Source organism: Pantherophis guttatus, chromosome 3, assembly GCF_059756535.1.
Source record: "Pantherophis guttatus breed Tessera chromosome 3, ASM5975653v1, whole genome shotgun sequence".
Taxonomy (NCBI): Eukaryota; Metazoa; Chordata; class Lepidosauria; order Squamata; family Colubridae; genus Pantherophis; species Pantherophis guttatus.
The window spans coordinates 196783617-196803215 of NC_142065.1; the positions used below are offsets into that span (position 1 = coordinate 196783617).

General features: G+C 40.1%; 1 long non-coding RNA gene across 1 annotated transcript in view; it reads left to right on the top strand.

Moving 5' to 3' along the window:
- Nucleotides 1-14664, top strand: part of LOC148114952 (uncharacterized) — a 58499-nt gene extending 43835 nt beyond the window's left edge. Inside the window, exon 3 of the long non-coding RNA XR_015733436.1 lies at nt 13902-14664. This is a non-coding gene — a long non-coding RNA (uncharacterized LOC148114952). The remainder of the gene's footprint in view (nt 1-13901) is intronic.
- Nucleotides 14665-19599: the final 4935 nt, after the last annotated feature.

A 19599-nucleotide genomic window follows, 5' to 3' on the forward strand; every position in this document is an offset into this window, starting at 1 on the left:
GCACCCTGTAATTAACACAGCTGCCTGCAATTTCTGCAGGTTCGAATCTTACCAGGCTCAAGGTTGACTCAGCTTTCCATCCTTTCTAAGGTAGGTTAAATGAGGACCCAGTTTGTGGGGGCAATAAGCTGACTTTGTATAAATATACAAAAGTATGAAGGCTATTGCTTAACGCATTGTAAGCCGCCCTGAGTCTCTGGAGAAGGGCGGCATATAAATCAAATTAAAAAAAAAAAAATCAGTAAGATGCAAGTTTTGATTATGAAGCTGAAGAAATGTTAAAACATGCATGAAGTTTACTGAAGTGTCATGTGGTTAACATCTGTTTGAAGATTACATATATGATTGGAAGAATACTGGTATTGTTTCCCTACATCAGAGATGGGGAACGATGGCTCCTTTATTACTTGTGGAATTCTGGGAGTTGAAGTCCATAAAAGGGCCATCCTTCTACCCTACATGAAGAAAGTTAGTAACAGGAAATGTCAGAACTTCAGAATGGTTCATCTTTAAGTGTATCAAGGAAAGTGTTTGTCAGAATTTTGATGAAAGAACAAAGGAAAAAATTGGGGGTTACAGATCACGTATTTTCTCTTTAGAAGAATATGAATTTGAGGGAGAAAATGTATTCTTTGTTGTTTTACAGAAATCTTATGGATAGTTTTGAATGATGAAAAGTTCTTCATGAACTTTTGAAGATTGGTTGATGAACATGATATAAATTATACATGATGGAAGTAAAGCATGTGTGAGCAGGGAGTAAAGCAAGGCTATATGTTGCCCTCTTTGTTGTTTAATACATTTATGAATAAATGTGTAAGAAATGTTTCAATGGTGTTAGAGATATGTCCATTGGAGACTGAATTTGCATATGTTTTGTTTCCTGATGAAGTCAGGTTATTGGCTGAGAATCCAAATATTTGCAGCAAAGGTTAGAAAGACTGAAGGAAAGAGGAGTATGGATCTGAAAATTAATATGTCAAAGAGAAACATTTGATAAGAAAATGCACTGAACAATTGCACAGAATACAGAATAATAGAGTAGGAAGGGACTTTGTAGGTCTTATATGATTTCGGAGAAGTGACTGTCCAATCTCTTCTTAAAAGCCTCCAATGATGGAGCACCCACAACTTCTCAAGGCAAGCCATTTCACCAGCTAATTGTTCTCACTGTCAGGAAATTTCTCCTTAGCTTTAGGTTGTTTCTCTCCCTGATTAGTTTCCATCTGTAGTTTCTTGTCTTGCCTTCTGGTGCTTTGGAAAATAGGTTGCCCCTCAAATATTGGAACACTGCTATCATGTCATCCCTAGTCCTTCTTTTCTCTAGACTAGTCATACCCGATTCCTGCAACCGTACATATTCAACTTCTGAAGTAGATGAATTTGTATATCTAAGTAGAATGTGTACTAAAGATAGTGAAATGACAGAGGAATTTCAAAATGTGCAAAGTTTGGAAGAAAAACATTAGATAATACAGAGTGTGTTAGGAAGAATGAGTGCTTGGCAAAAGAACTGAAAATCATCCTCTTTTAACGACCCCATAATCCTTGTGGGATGGAGTCTGGGCAACTGAATGGAGCTGAGTGTTTACTGGCTGGATGCCCTTCCTGTCACCAATGCGGAGGTTTTTTTAGCAGATATATTCTCAGTGTGCCCAAAGAGAAGAATATCTGCCTCTACTTAGGATCGAACTCAAGGATTCCTGACTGTGAGGCGAGAACTCCACCTCTAGGCCACCACACCACTCTGTCAAAAGAACTGAAACTGATGGTGTATAACAGAAAGTTTCTGGCTAGTTCCTTACACAAGAGAGTTGGGTATATCACAAGGAACAAAAAAAGTAAGTTGAATGCAATGGGCAAAAGGCTACCTAAGAAGCGTGTACATGAAGAGTTTTAGGAATGAACAGTCAAGAATGGTTTTGGATGGATGGATGGATGGATGGATGGATGGATGGATGGATGGATGGATGGATAGATGGATGGATGGATGCTTGCTGAATGGATATTAGATTGTGTTCAAAAGTAAAGAAGCAAAGAACCAAGGTTGCTTGGTGATAGAAAACGAATGAATGAAAAGTCACTTGAAAAATAAATATATAAAGGAAATTGAAAGAAAGGGGAAAACTAAAAAAAATGAGATTCCATGAGGTCCATAAAAGCAGGGAAGAAATTTAATGGTATCAGCGGTGAAATCCACTTACCTTCACTATCGGTTCAGGAACAGGAGCACACGGGAGTGTATGCACACTATGTGCACATGTACCTCTTCTGCACATGTGCAGAGGGTAAAAAATGAGACATAATGACATCCCGGGGGGGGGGAGGCAGAGCCTCCCATCACCGGCGCTACCGGTTCATGCAAGCTGGATAGAATCAGCCAGATTTCACCACTGATTGGTATAATCCAGATTTAGTTACATTTCTTTTTACTTTCTCTTTTTTCATGCGCTTCATTTCTTTATTTACTTTTTATTATTCCATTTTTGTCATTTGCATAATACTGCTTCCTCAAAAGGGAATAGTGGAGGGAATATGCATGTAACTATACATGTATGTAAAAAGATGTTATCATGATTGTGTTAATGTACAGTTAGATGACTGCAACAGATTGTAATTTTGCATATCTAAACATATCTTTCTAACTGCTTAGCTGTTTAGCTATCTACCTGTTAATTAAGTATCTTTTTATTTTCCCTTGAAAAAGCCAGAAGTTACATGCAACATTAATAGTAATAATAATAATTCATATACATCCAATTATATATAAGGATAGTATTTTAAGCAAAGATATATGCGGATCCCGTTGCAATCTAAAGCAACATTATGCATATTTTCAGCAGAGCTACAAATACAATCCAATTTTACTGTGATGTAGCAATTCTAATGCTGAAGAAGTAGGTCACTTCTTAAGTGAATTCAGCCTGTCTTTTCCAAAAATGGTATCTAATTTGCACAATTATGTTTAAAAATATCCCTCATAATATGTATATATTTTGCTTCTTTCTATTTCAGCATATGTTTTTCCAAAGTAATCACTATTACTCATCTTTTCATACTGGGTGATACAAGAATAAAGTTCTTTTATACACAGCTTAAAACCACACTTGTACCAAAAAAAAAAAAAAACTTGGTATATGTCTGGCTGAAAGCTATGTTCTTATGGCCTCTGTAATCTTTTGCATACAGTAGAATAATAAATTACTTTTATTTTGCAACACAGAAGGAAAATGGATTATAAATGTGTGGCTTTATTTCAATTTCTAACAAATTATTTTCCAAAAATGGTTACAACACTATTGCAATTATAGTAACCCTTACTCCATTAATCTATCGCAATTTTGCTCCACCCCTCATATCAAGTAAATAACATAGCCAAATCAGACACCAAAAGTCACAGTTAAAATTGAAGAAACCCCATCACAATTTTTTTTATTTATGTAATTATTTTAGTGTTTATTCATCAAGCAAAAATTATGAATTCAAATAAACAGGAGGAAGAAAAAAGAAATTAAATGTGAGAGGGAGGTTAGGCATGTTAATGCCCTTATGCAAACCCCCTTAGGGATTTCTTAAATATAGGGCAAGGTCCACAGAAGTTAACTTGGAATTAAAACTGAGTAGGTTAATTGCTGAGATAATTGAATCAGGTAAGATATTCCAGGCTTTAACAACTAGCCTCCAGAAGTTGTGAATGCTCCAACACTGGATGTTTTCAAGAAGAGATTGGACAACAATTTGTCTGAAATGGTATACGGTTTCCTGCCTGAGCAGTGGTTGGATTAGAAGACCTCCAAGCTCCCTTCCAACTCTGTCATCCTGTTCTAAACACTGTTACAAAAATCGAATTTTTTACCATTGAATTTAGAATAGTTTACATTAAGTTTAAAGTGCCTGTTTGCACACTTTATATTATGATTAAAGCTAAAAAACGTCATTTACAGGTAAAATATTTCTATGCACGATTTTGTATGCAATAACTAAGTCTGACCACAAGAGTTGCAGTTCTAAGCTATCCAAACCAAGAATTTCAAGCGTAGCAGCATAAGATATTCTATTGCAAGACTACTTCTGAACTCGCTCAATTGTGTTAATCTCTGATATGTGGTAAGGATTCTAGACAGTTGAACAGTATTCCAGGATCGCCCTAACATATGTTTTGTAATTATCTACTATCTGATGCAATAAAAATGTTACATATATAGAATTATGATGTCCATTGGAGTTGGGCAGCTAATAAATTCAATGAATGAATGAATGAATGAATGAATGAATGAATGAATGAATGATGCAATATATTTAGAATTAGACACGTAGGTCGTTACATCCAACTGCCTCAATGCAGTTAAAGCATTCCAGAGACATGACTGTTTTACCTGTACTTGAGCATGTTGAATGAAAGTGACTCCATCACCTCTCTAAATAAGTGGATCTATTGTTAATGGCATCTGCTCTCTGGATTATTTACCCCTAACGTCCAGTGAGTATCTTGCCGTCTTGAAACGTAAACCTTTTATTCCATATCTTGTAATTTTTCTAATCTCTCAAATCACCAGCAACTACTCAAATTGCATCTCAATAAATTTCAAGAGATAGGATGAGTAAGCCTCTGTTTGATATTGATACTGTCAAGAGGCAATATCTGAAGCTTCTGTGTATTTGTAGGACTGTCCATTTTTAATTATTATTATTATTATTTTTTCAAAAAGAACATGACCCAGGTTACCCATCAATAGTTATGTTAATCTGGACAGCAAACTCAGCAAAGGCATTTATATTCAATTCGTTACCATCTTCCCCATTATGGTGAAAAGTATCTTACCTTCAAGTGCATCTATTTGTAAAAATGGGTACAGCAAATTACACCCTTTGGAGAATATTTAGTTCTTCTTTTTTTTAACAATGTGTTAAGTGATCATTCTACATGGGGTGCACAAGCTTTCTTAAACTGGAGCTTAGCAGAAGAGACGTGGCATCCTGTGACTTTTTATTTTCCCCTTGGCTGTTTCCCCCTAATCAGAAGGAAAGTAAAATTTCATTATTCACAACAAACATTTGTTTTAAAAAAAAATTGGCAGAAAGCAACCTAGCCTGGTACTGATGGTTTGGTGACATTCTTTTATAAACCGAAGAGTCAACTATAATTTATTTGGTTTACTACATTGAATCCTTGGCTGTTTTGGTTCTCTTCCATGAACCAGAAAAGGAGAATGTTTATAGCTCAGGGTTGAAATGAGGAGTCCTTGGTGTTCTCTGAGCTTGGTTGTTTTCATGCAAACCTTTCATTACCCAAACTAGATTAGTTAGAACAATTAATCAGTGGAACAACTTGCCTCCAGAAGTTGTGAATGCTCCAACACTGGAAGTTTTTAAGATGATGTTGGATAAACATTTGTCTGAAGTGGTGTAGGGTTTCCTGCCTACGCAGGTGGTTGGACTAGAAGACCTCCAAGGTCCCTTCCAAGTCTGTTATTCTATTCTATTCTAGATAACATCATCAGTGCTACTAAGGTGTCCTCAACGTATGACCACAATTGACACCCAAAATTTGCTAAGTGAGAAATTGGTTAAGTGAGCTTTGTCCCATTTTACAACTTTTCTTCCCACATTTGTTAAGTGAATCACTGCAGTTGTTAAATTAGTAACACCATTGTTAAATGAATCTGGCTTTCCCATTGACGTGTCAGAAGTTCACAAAAAGCGATCACATGATCCCGAGACACTGCAACAACCATCATAAATATGAACCAGAATGTAAATTCATGCTGCAATAATGTAAATAATGGTCATGTGGCTTTTTTCAGTGTCAAGGACGACTTGTACTCCTTACTTGTACTGATGATGTTACCCAGTTTGTATAATGAAATGTCTGCAAGAAAACAACTAAGTTCAGAAAGCACCAATGCCACCTCATCTCCTCCATGTGCCCAATTTGATTTTACAGATTACAGATTAACAGAGTTGGAAGGGACCTTGTAGGTCATCTAGTCCAACCCCCTGCCCAAGCAGGAGACCCTACACCATTTCTGACAAATGGCAGTCCAATCTCTTCTTGAAAGTCTCAAGTGATGAAGCTCCCACAACTTCTGAAGGCAACTTCTGTTCCACTAGTTGGTTGTTCTCACTGTCAGAAACTTCTGCCTTATTTCCAGGTTGAATCTCTCCTTGTTCAGTTTCCATTCATTATTCCTTGTCTGGCCTACAGGTGCTTTAGAAAATAGCTTGACCCACCTCCTCTCTGTGGCAGCCCCTCAAATATTGGAAGACTGCTATCATGTCTCTCCTGGTCCTTCTCTTCACTAGACTGGCCATGCCCAGTTCCTGTAACAGTTCTTCATAAGTTTTAGTCTCCAGTCCCCTAATCATCCTGGTTGCTCTTCTCTGCACTTTTTCTAGAGTCTCAGCATCTTTTTTATAGTGTGGTGATCAAAACTGGATGCAGTACTCTAGGCGTGGTCTTATTAGGGCTTTATAGAGTGGTATTAGTACCTCCCTTGATCTTGATTGTATCCTTCTGTTAATGTAATTTAGGATTGTGTTGGCTCTCTTGGCTGCCTCAAGCTGTTCACAAACCTCTCATACCTCTTCCCTTCTTGCTGGATTTCTTATGCGAGATCTTTCCCCTATAAAATGGCTCTCTGAACAAAAGGACACCATTTGTAGCTATGCTGTTTGCACGTCCTGAATTTTGGCACCAGGAGAAGATGGAATATTGGATATCATTTTTGTCCAGTCTGAGATGAGAGTTCACTACAGACTTGGCCTCCAACTGCTTGTCTTGGCAAAGAACTTGGTTGAGTGTTAAAATCATTATGGGATTGCCTAAACCTAAACAAACACCCACCTTTTCCATTTATTGCCAGGATGAAATGACTTGTTTAGTGTAGTATCTTGAGTTGTCAAGTCCTTCGGTTATGGAGACTACAGATTTCTGCCTCCTGGCAAGATCTGTACTGTAATTAAAAAGAACCCTCCTTCTGGCATAGATATTGTATCATTAATTCTTTCTGCACCATTTGAGGGAATCTTTATTCATTGTTCGTATTCACTGTTTATATTGATATAGTCTCACGTGAAGAACAATAAAGATAAAAAGAAAAATTGGTCCTGTGTCCGAACGTAATTTCTTTATGGCAAGTATCCTTAGATGTGACTCTTGAGCTGCAAGCAGACAGTGAACACGCAAGTAGTCCTCGACATACGACCATGGTCACTAAATGAATAGTGGTAAGACAAGGACTACCTGTATAGTAGAATTTCCTTACCAAATTATGGTAGACAGATAGACTTAACATTGGTTAGAGCAGTAGATTTGATTTGCAGGTTTCCTCAGCTCCTCATAAAAAAGTCTGTTCAAATTCTCCCCTGACTTTGGTAAAACACGATCCTTTGATTTTGTAGCACACCCCACAATGCACAGCTCTGATTGGATTACACACATATAGCCCTCACACCAGTGGTGGGTTGCTCCGGATTCACACTGGTTCTATAGAACCGGTAGTAAAACCAGCGAGAAGCTCCGCCCACTGACCCCAACATCATCAGAACGCTTCTGCGCATGCGCGTGGCCCCATTGCGTGGCCCCGTTGTGAACCGGTAGTAAAGGTAAGTAGAACCCACCTCTGTCTCACACTATCTTCCATTTCGGTCATAAGCAATTCTGCAACACATGTTTACAATTCTATCTTTTTAATCTCTCTACAGTGAAGAAAGAACAAATAAAAAAGAATTGCATATATACCGTGTGTGAAATGTTAAAACATGTTAACGGTGGATTCATCTGGGAAATAATGCAGAATTAATACTTGATTGGATTTGGAGATTATCTGGAATGAAAGAAAAAAGTATTTGCATGAAATTTGCAAATGCTCATTAAGAGATATAGGAGAAAATTCAGAAATTATTAAAATCAACTGGAGTCTATCTGGACATATCTTTCAAGTGCTATTGGAAATCATAAGAAGCGGTTTACCATTGCTTTATTTTTCCCAGTCTATCTTACAGCCTTGGAATTTCCTGGTGAACTCCCATCAGTGGTGGGATTCAGCCGGTTCTGTCCGGTTCAGGTGAATCAGTAGTGATGACTGCGGGAAGCTCTGCCCACCTGCCCAGATGTAATGCGTGAGCAAAGACCATGCACGGAAGGCCGTGCGCATGCGCACGCTCACATTTGCGAACCGGTAGGGCAAGTAAGTAAATCCCACCTCTGACTCCCATCCAAACTCTGTGGGATCTTACCGGTCGCTGGGAGCTATGTGGTAGAAGGAGTCTCGAAGATAGCCTGGTCCTGAGCCATGTAGAGCTTTAAAGGTAATAACCAACACCTTGAATTGTTCCCGGAGACCGATAGGGAGCCAGTGCAGCTTGTGGAGAATTGGTGTAACATGGGTGTATCTAGGTGTACCCACTATAACTCGCACGGCTGCATTCTGGACCAACTGTAGTCTCCGAACACTTTTCAAGGTAGCCCCATGTAGAGTGTGTTGCAAAGGTATTTTTGAGGGTACTTTTGGGAAGAGACTAAGACAAAATGAAAATAAATCAAGTTCTGGTATATAATTTGAAGAGTTTAAAGATCAAGATTGTTAAAAGCAAAGGGATGGAATATATTTGGTTTATTTGATCGAAGTTAACATGTTAATAGAAGCATCATCACAATGCAAGGTCTGCCTCTTGTGTACATGTCTGCAACATCAATGTGCACACAAAAGGGTCCATCTGCCATCTTGCTTATTTTGATGCTCCCTGTGTATCCCAATAGTTTTGTCCCTAACCGTTAGCCATCAAATGTGTTGGAAATGCAACCCTTACAATGAAAGTTCATTGTGTTGGGAATTCTAGGCACTGCAATCCCAACAGATGCAGAGAGATCCAAATTAGTAAATGCTGCTAGATCCAGAATGATTTATGTGTCTATGGTCTGGAAACAGGTGCTGTTTTGAGTGTTTCTCAAAGAAAGAGATTTGACTTGATTAAAATGTGTTTTCTTTGGTATATGGAAAAAAACCTATAATCCTCTAGACATCATTTTGTATGGAACATGCTTAATGACAATTACAGTTTTCCCTGAAAACTGGAAAATGAATTTTTTTGAAATATTCTCAAACTGGCAGCCAGAACACCCAAGCAGTCCTCAGAAAATAGTTATTTCTAATTTTGTTGTAAACCTGGAGGGAGCATATTTGATACAAACACTCCACCCTGACGTAGATCTAACTTTCTATATATTTCTAAAACAAAACAGGATTATTTAGCCCTAAAGGAACTGATAAAAATCCTTTAGAAGAATTGTGTACTGAGTTTGAGGAGGATTTACTATATCAGTAGGAATCTGAATTCATTTTAGCAGCTGTAATTAATCAGATGGCAATGATCTGAGGTAGTTCAGCAGAATAAATTCAATTTGTGTCCCATCAGAGAGACAAAATGTCTCCTATTTATGTCCTGTGAATTAAAGGGCCAATAATAAAACTTCCAGTTTAAATATCTCTAAGTACCTTTAGAATATAGTAATGTAATACATGGCCATTATTCAAATTTCAGACTCCTACTCTGCGTTGAAACAGTTGTGACACAACAAGGAAAATATGTTGATTCTGAGCGTCTGCTGATAACAGTCTTCCAATATTTGAGAGGCTGTCACAAAGAAGAGGGGGACAACCTATTCTGTGAAGCACCTGAAGGCAAGACAAGTAATAACTTATCAAGGAGAGATCCAAACTAGAACTAAAGAGAAATTTCCCGACAATGAGAACAATTAATCGGTGGAACGACTTGCCTCCAGAAGTTATGGATACTCCAACACTGGAGATTTTTAAGAAGGGATTGGATAACCATTTTGTTATTGTTGTTATTGTTATTTTGTAGGATTTCCTGCTTGAACAAAGGTTGGACTAAAAGAGCTCCAAGGTCCCTTCCAACTTTGTTATTCTGTATTCTGCATTCTTCTCAAAGTAGGAATAGCATGTGGAGAAAGGGTTTTCATGTTACAGAAAAACAGCTTAGTTATAATTGTAGTTGAACACAATTCTAAAGCTATCCATCTGGTCATTTATGCTTACACAAATAGTGAGGCATTTCTAATGCAAATAATGATTCTTGCTCAGTGCACGTTTTTTTTTTATCACAAGCTAAAAACAAAGCTTCTTACCTGTAAGTTTCAAATTACTATTCTAGGCACTCCTAACACAAAAATTAAGCCTTTGGGTAAAACATGAGCCAATTTTTCTTGCTTGCCCGTTTTCCATCCCACATTTTTTAAAGTGTACATCTATATTCATTCACACACAACAGTAGACATTGGGGATGCTCTGAGTGAATTGCAACCATTGTATTTTTGTTATTTCAGTCTTCCTGCATGCTTTGATAGCATCTTAAAATGGTTGCAACAATTGTTGTAAGCATTTGTGGTCTGTTCATCCAAATATAATTCTTTATAGCCCTCTGCCATTTGACAAAGGACAGATTACATCAATTACTCTCAAATGCATGTGATAATCAAAGAAAAGCTTTGATCAATACAGTCTTATAGTCTGCTAAGTTTATTAGTCTTCAAAGAGGCAAATATTCCCGCCGTGTTCAAATATGATAAGATGTGAAATCAAGAATTAGCAGGTTGTCTCAACCAAACCACTTTAAGTAGTCTTGAGAGATTTTGTTGACGTTTGACATTGTACAGTTGGGTAGAAATTTCTTATGCTTAACCATCTTGTATTTCGTAGAGTCCCTTTTACCCACGGTATGAGTTCTTCTACACTTCTACACACTTATGCTTCAAAACTTTGGAACTTTTTGCAGAAAGCTGATGGAGTTGGCTGAAATGACAAAATTGACTATTTTGATTAAAGAACAGACTATAAATACTTTTGTTTCCATATGAAGACCACTTCTGAATTTTGTGCTTGAAGTGGAAAATGGCCGTGGCCAGGGGGGCTTTTTATCAGGTTCGCCTGATACGCCAGTTGCGCCCCTTTTTGGATCGGGATTCCTTATGCACAGTCACTCATGCTCTCGTCACTTCCCGCCTGGACTACTGTAACGCTCTCTACATAGGGCTCCCCTTGAGGAGCACCCGGAGGCTCCAACTGGTCCAGAATGCGGCCGCACGGGTGATTACGGGAGCGACATGGCGCTCCCATATAACACCTCTCCTGCACGAGCTACACTGGCTCCCGGTGGTCTTCCAGGTGCGCTTCAAGGTGTTGGTTCTCACCTTTAAAGCGCTCCACGGCTTAGGGCCAGGGTATTTACGAGACTGCCTTCTGCTACCAATAATCTCCCACCAGCCAATACGCTCTCACAGAGAGGGCCTCCTCAGGGTGCCGTCGGTCAAACAGTGTCGGCTGGTGGCCCCCAGGAGGAGAGCCTTCTCTGTGGGGGCACCCACCCTCTGGAATGAGCTTCCTCCCGGAATACGACTGATCCTGGATCTCCGCACTTTCCATAAGGCCCTGAAGACGTTTTTATTTCAGCAAGCCAGCCTAGCCTAATTAGGTTTTTTATTGGTTAATTTTAATTGTATAGCTTTGGGGTTTTAAACTGGGGGGCGACTGATTTAATTTATTTTAGCTATCTTAACTTTTATATTGTATGTATTTTAATTTCGGCTGTTCACCGCCCTGAGTCCCTAGGGGGAGAAGGCCGGTATATAAATTCAAATATAAATAAATAAATAAATAAATAAAAAGTGGAAAAGAATGAAATTTTGATTTTTACCGATTAGACCAGGGGTGTCAAACTGGCGGCCCATGGGCTGGATGTGTCAAGCACAGGCCATGCCCACCCCAGTTCCGCAAAGGGGAAAAACATCATGATACGTCATGTGACAGCAAGATGAAGCCACAAGTTTGACACCCATGGATTAGACTGATAGACCCTTATAGAAATGGCTAGTTTATATTATTATGAAAAAACAAAAAGTTATGATTTGATGTTAATGCCTTATTTTATTGCAACAGAGAGTTGGAAGTCAATGCTTCTTTTTCTTTTTTTCTAATCCTTCCTCACTTTTCTTCCCCCTCTTTCTCCCCATTGTTTTCCTATTTTCTTTTGTATTTTGTATCTTATTTTATCTTACAACTCAATAAAAATGTTAATGAGATAAAATTTGGGACTTTGAACCAAAACTTTCATTGTGAGAGATAGCAGGAATTGCCACAAGAGAGGAATTAGAAATAAGACAACACATGAAAAAACAAGAATTTTTGCAGAAACAAAGAGGACTGCTTTGTAACTCTGGAGTGGAGAAATGGGCAATACAGGTAGTCCTCAACTTACAACACTTTGTTTAGTGACCGTTCAAAGTTACAATGGCACTGAAAAACGTGATTTATGACCATTTTTCATAGTTACAACCTTTTCAGCATCCCCATGATCAGCTGATCAAAATTCAGATGCTTGGCAACTGGTTCATATGAGAAGTGGGATTCAGCCGGTTCTCTCCGGATCAGGCGAACTGGTAGCGGCGACTGTGGGAGGCTCCGCCCACCTGCCCGGACATCATGCGCAAGCACTGTGCATGCACAGACAAGGCACTCACGTTTGCGAACCAGTAGGGAAGATAAGTGAATCCCAGCTCTGGCTCTGTGTCCCAAGAATTTGCGATCTTCTGACAAGCAAAGTCAATGAGCAAGCCAGATTCACTTAACAACCGGGTAACTAATTTATCAATGGCAGTGATCCGCTTAACAACGATGGCAAGAAAAGTTGTAAAATGAGGAAAAACTCACTTAACAACAGAAATTTTGGGCTCGATTGTGGTCATAAATCAAGGACTACCTGTATTGTCCTCTATCAATCTCCTATTTGCCTTCAAAGTGATTTCAATGCATATTTTTCTACTCCGCTCCAGAAGTACATTTTTCTCTGCTAAGTTGCCTCCCAAGATTGTATATGTTTGACCTAGAATAGAGTAGAGTAGAGTAGAGTAGAGTAGAGTAGAGTAGAGTAGAATAGAATAGAATAGAATAGAATAGAATAGAATAGAATAGAATAGAATAGAATAGAATAGAATAACAGAGTTGGAAGGGACCTTGGAGGTCTTCTAGTCCAACCCCCTGCTTAGGCAGGAAACCCTACACCACTTCAGACAAATGGTTATCCAACCTCTTCTTAAAAACTTCCAGTATTGGAGCATTCACAACTTCTGGAGGCAAGTGGTTCCACTGATTAATTGTTCTGACTGTCAGGAAATTTCTCCTTAGTTCTAAGTTGCTTCTCTACTGAATGCTTCAGTAGATTTTAGACTGATGTCGGCAATTCACTCTGCAGGGGAATGGCCACCTCCTTCAGCTGAGCCAATGATGCTTACCAGGCAACATAAAAGCTCCTAGATTTTCCCTTACAGAAGAGCTAAAAAAGCACAAGATTTTTAACTTACGATTGTGAAGGTTCCTAGTTTGAAACCCATCAGAAATGTTTATTTAAGTTTTGAATTTTTGTTTTCCGGATATCTAATTTTTCCCTTCTGTTTTTTCAATACATAAATCTAGAAGTCCACCATTTTACTATTTTACCAATCACCTGACATACGAAAAGGTTTCAGAGAGAGAGAGAAAGAGGACTTTTGCCAACAGAACAAAATTTGGAGAGACGTGTAGTAATCTCGTGGAATGCCTTCTGTGAGGTCGCTCCACTGCCCAAGCCTAAAAATAAAACCAAATGTTGGTTGCTGGCAAAGTTCTACTTTCTCTGACAGCCAAACCAGAAGTGGACATGGAAGCATGGAATCCTATAGTTGGCTGAAAAGACCCTGCTTTACAGCAGGTCAACTGAAGCTCTGCAGATTGCCAAACTCCCGAGTGTCTTTCCCACCCACCCCCCCATGCAAATCAGAAAGTTCACATAGAGAAGGGATGACACAGTTTTTTTTTTTATTATTGCTTTGATTCCTCTTAATCCAGGTTCGGCCTCCCTCAGCAGCAGATGGTGGTGATGGAGATGCCAAGGTGAGGTACATATTTTCAAGAGTTGGTAAGAAGCCATCTCAGAGCTGAAGTAAGAAGGTTGAGTGTCTGAGTTCTAACATCCACAACTATGGATTGTCCTTAATTTAATACTGTTGTGGCCCGTCAGCGGCCTGTGCAATTAGTAGCTGATTCCGACAGCGAGGAGGCTGGTGTGGTGCTGCGCCAGCAGCCTGTGTAGTTGGCACTCGAGTTGGACAATGAGGAGGCTGGAGAAGATGTGGTGCCAGAGGTGGGGATTCAGCCAGGGCCTTCAGAACCTCCAGAACCTCCTATAAGTGAAGAGGAAGAAGAGGAAGAGTCTCTTCTCAATGCACGAGCGCACAGAGCTGCGAAAAGGCAGAAGTGGCTCCTCAGGAGGAGGTCTCCTCGAGAGTAAGGCTTGGGGCTAATTGGCCACTCCCCTAGCCTATTTAAGGAAGGATGATGACTGATGCAATTTGCAGGAAATAACTTCGTTCATATCCCTTCGCGTCTTGATTCCAGAAAATGTTTGATTTGGCTCTTGTTTCTCTCTTATCAGTTTTTCCTGCAAATTGCTTCTGGGCATTCTGCCAACCACAGTAAGATTACAGTTATCTGAAATATTGTGCCTCAGAATTGAGTTATTATTCTTTGGATTCTTGTCGGCTGTTAATGAAGTTAAATTAACAGCCTTTGTTCAGAAAAGACTGATTTAAATTAGTAAACTAAGGTCTGTACGGACTTTGTGTGTGCTGCGTTCTTTGGGGTCCGTAGCTGGGGCAGAACACATACGTGGCTTTTGCCTTATCCAGTTTTATCAATGTTTCCATCAGTATCCATGGATGGAAAGGAGGATCAGGCTGATGAAAGTGGTGTTAGGCAAAGGTGGTATTCAGCAGCGACTGTGGGTGGGCCCCACTCACCCCCACCCACCCACCCACACACACACACACACACACACAGATGTAATCCCGTCCTATTTAGCCACATTTTTGAGGCTGGGTGCATGCACAGAAAGCACACATGCAAGCAAAGCGCATGCACGGAAGGCCAGGTGCATGCGTAGAAGGTGTCTGCATGCATAGTGAGCTTGCAGAAAGCTGAGCGCGTGCATGGAAGGGGTGCATGTGCAAGCAAAGCAAACCTGTGCACGCGGGGCAAACTGGTAGTAAGAATATGTGAAACCCACTGGTGGTGTTAGGGCATTGTGTGAAAAACCTCACATTTATTTATTTAAAACACTTACACAACAGCCCATCTTTCAAGCAACTCATCTTCCACATATGTCTCCATGCCATATGTCTGTCCCAAAGGGGAAGAACTTGATGAATAATAACGATAGTTTTGTTACTCTGAATAAAGCAACGGAATCCTGCAGACCCCAGTGTGCTAAACTTAAAGAACTAAAAATTACAATGGGAGGAGAACACTTATATTTGACTTGATAATACAGAAGGAAACCAACTATTTTTAACACTGGACATATTGAAGGGTATTATTGAACAACGGATTCAGAAATTCATTTTAAGTGCGTCTGTCTTTAAACATAGATTGTGTTTATCTCAATCTGACAATATTGAGATGGATCTGAGAGTAGATTTTAAAATGTCAGCCTACAAGGATGATATGGAGAAAGATGCTACACTGGCAGAGGTGGGTTTCAGTAGGTTCTGACCAGTTCTGGAGAACCAGTGGCGGAAATTTTGAGTAGTTCGGAGAACCAGTAAATACCACCTCTGACTGGCTCCGCCCCCCCTCTATCCTCTGCCTCCCAAGTCCCAGCGGATCAGGAGGAAATGGGGATTTTACAGTATCCTTCCCTGGAGTGGACCTCCTGCTTTGGAGGTCTTCTAGTCCAACCCTCTACTCAAGCAGGAAAACCTATACCATTTCAGACAAATGGCTGTCTATTTTCTTAGAAACCTCCTGCCTGGGTGGGTGCTTGCTTAATGATCCACAATTTTTTGTTAATGATGGCAACTGGGACTAATGGCATCGATAGCACTAAGTGATACAGTAATGTGATATCTTGCTTTACAGTTGCATCACTTACCAATAGAAAGTCTGGTAACTATTGTGACTGCAAATTGAGGACTACCTGCGATTTTTTTATTACATCTACTATGTATAAGAAGGACTTCATGTCTCTTGTTTTAGAGCAGGGGTGTCAAACTGGATGTTGTGGCTCCGTTACCTGAGCCTGTGTCATCGGCAGGAGAGGACTCTGAGAGTGAAGGAGAGGAGTTGGCAAGGCTTCCCTCTCCAGGACCCTCCTCTCTGGCAATGCCTTCAGTGTCCGCCGAAGAGCAAGAGATAGGGCCAGGCCAAGCACGTCCACGCAGCCACAGATGGACAGTGATGAGGGTAATGAGTCTTGGCTGGATCCACGCCAGCGTCGCAGAGATAAGCACGTGCAACAGAAGAAAAGGCGTGCCCGAGATTAGGCTGAGTCACTGGACCACACTCCACAGGATATAAAAGGGAGCGTGGTGGCCAGTCAAACCTTGTGACGAACAAAGCTGAAAGCTTCCACGCCATTCTGCATTGCCGGACTTTTGCTATAAGACTTAGCTGGATTTTCTCTGGACTTGATTACCTCCGTAATTATTGAGCTGTTTCTTTTGATGTATCAGAAGTGGGGAGAAGTTATCTCTCCTCTTCGTAAATAATAAACTCTTGGCAGGCAGCCACTTGGCTGTTGCCAAGTTCCATTATCTTAAGGAAAAGGATTTTGCCAGCTGGTTTGAACATCTGTTGGTGTGTGTGCGTGTGGTTGGGGACAGAACACTGGATTTCTTTGAGGGCAGGATCAGCATTGTAGTTCTCCTCCATGGGCCGGCGGGGGGGACGGGGAACAGGAGGGAGATGGGGGAGATGGGACAGATGCCTCCTTTACTGGCCAAAATGGGGCATGGGGGAGCCCCCCTACACTTTGTTTTCAGCCTCTCTGGCCTCCAGCAGCACTCTGCCGGCCAAAAAGGCACTGCTGGGAGGCCTCCCGAGGCCTCCGCATGGCCCATTTTTGGCCAGAAGAGTGCTGCAGGAGGCCAGGGAGGCCAAAAATGAGCTGCAGGGCCCCTGCACGCGGCCCATTTTGGCCAGCAAAGGCAAAGGTCCTTTGATAATTCCAGGCCGGCCCCACAGGCTAGATTTAAGCACCCTGCGGGCCAGATTCGGCCCGTTGGCCTTGAGTTTGACACCCCTGTTTTAGAGCTTAAATAGTCATTTTTGACTAGTTGCCAAATTATTTCAGGACAAGCCTCCACTTTAAATGCTATACAGACTGCAGTTAAGGGCCAGAGATGGCTAAATTCTCATATGCATTCCAAGTAATTTTTCTTCTTTTTTCAGAAGAGGTTAATGATGCTAAAGAGAAGAGGCAGATTAAATGTTCAATCAAATCACAACATATGGAAAATTCTGCCTGGTGCTGCATTCCGCAAAAACACTCAGACTTCCATTCTAGTGAGACTAGTATTAATAATAATTTATCCATCTGCTGCAGCTTTTCCTGGCAGATTCTGAAACTTTTATGGATACTAATAATTAACCCTCATGCCGCTTACTGCAGGAATATATCATATTATGCAGATTTTGTAAAAAGGGATGAAACAAAGAGAAAACAGCAACCTTCAAGCCCACACAGTTAATCTTCCAAAGGAGCCTTACAAATTATGAGCATGGAATAATGGGCTTCTAGCCATTCATGTATCTGCTTTTCTACCAAGCTTTAGAACATGTCATAACTTTAATTATTTAAAAAAAAATATTTTATTTAGGCAGAAGTAAATGGTTTTGCCAAGCAAGATGTTGCATTCTGCTATCATTTTTATTTACCGTAATGCCATTATGCCCGGTGTAATTACTCTAGGCATCCTTGGAAAATAAAATTGAAGGGTCACTGCTAGGAAGACTGCAGGATACAGTCAAAAAAGTCAAGATGGAGGCTGTGATGTCCATTAAAAAAAAAACAGGTGGAATTATGATCTCAGGGAAATGGCACTGAGTCTAAGGTGGATGGCAGTTAAGAAACAGGATAAATAAATATAAATAATATAAATATAAATAATCACCCCATTGCAGTCAGCTACTTGATTTTTGGAGACATACCCTGTGGCCATCCCTGGCTGCTGCAGTCTAGAACTTTGTTTGAAATTATGTCTCTTTGTCCTAAAAAAAAAAAAAGACAAAAGTAACCTAGTTTTGTAGAGAACAGCTGGACAGCTAGATGTGTTGAAGAAAAGGAACTCACATTTTGCTTTCTGGGCACTTGAATTTTTGGAGGGACTGGCCCCACCCATCATAGTAGATCTGTTATGAATGTACCTACAAGATGTTCAAAAAACATCCAATTGAGTTATCTGCCCCATTGCTGCTTCAAGCCATGTCTTATTCTGCAATGATGGTAGCTTATTGTTCTGTTGTTTTGAAGGTTTTGTCTTAACCCATATCCGTAGACTTAAGGAAAGGAGAAGAGCCACATAGGGTGCTGCAGATAAGCATAAGAGTTGGAAGAAGAAACAGAAACAAGAGCAATGATTGCCAAGGATGGTGGGCAGAACAGTAAGTGGACAAATATGAAATTGAAATTAGAGGCAGAGGGGATTTCCAGTGAGGAAAGTAAGGCAGACTGACATCTCTGTGGGAATAGAGAGACACGCTGGCTGAAAGGTGGATGCTGGTTGACAAAATCTCTCTGGACCAAAGAGAGCTCACAGGTAACCCACTTGTATTCCAGATGGTTGCTTTTTTGGGTAAACTGCAGAAATGGAAGTTTTCACAGTCAGCTGAGAACTGGGAGTCTCGGGATACTGTACAATATATGCTCACAACTGTGGTATATAGTAGACCAGGGCTGTCAAATTCGAGGCCCATGGGCCACATGCGTCATGCGCTGGCCATGCCCATGCCCAGTTTAGCGAAGGGGGAGGAAGTCTTGATATGTCACGTGACGATGCAAGTTTGACACCCCTGGTCTATACATATAATAAGTCCTGCCAGTTTTATTTCCTAATCATAATGAATCTACACATATAGAGAGTATCACTATGTCAAATATGAATTGTATGTTATTTCAAACTAATTATGTTAAGACATGCAATGAACTTAAAAATATATATTAAGATGCAGTAAAGTACAACTGTCATTGTTCAGAAGAATTTCTGTCATTAAGATGAAGCTTTTTATCTAGAATATTATTTTTGTTCTACACAATACTTGTTTTGACATCTGATGCACCATTTAAACAATGACAGAAGAATATGTCTACATTTGAATAGTGAGACAAGTCACAAGTTCAATGTAAGGTATTAGAAAGTGCAAAAGAAAGAGCAGGATTGGGTCTACTTGATTTAAAATTGTACTTTACTGTTTGTTGTATAGTTTGGATGATAGAGTCTGTGTTGTTGGAATGCTCTACATGACTCCATTGTTACATCCTCAAACCGTCACAGCTTCAACCTTAAACTGTCTACCATGGATCTCACCCCATTCCTAAGAGGTCCATAAAAGGGGCGTGCATAAGTGCACCAGCGTGCCTACCATCCCTGTCCTACTGTCCCCATTTATTTGTATTCATTTCCCTTGTTCATGTCCATGTTCATATTCATACCTGCTATCTTGTACATGTTTGACAAACTAATAAATAAATAAAATAAATTAAATGCGATGT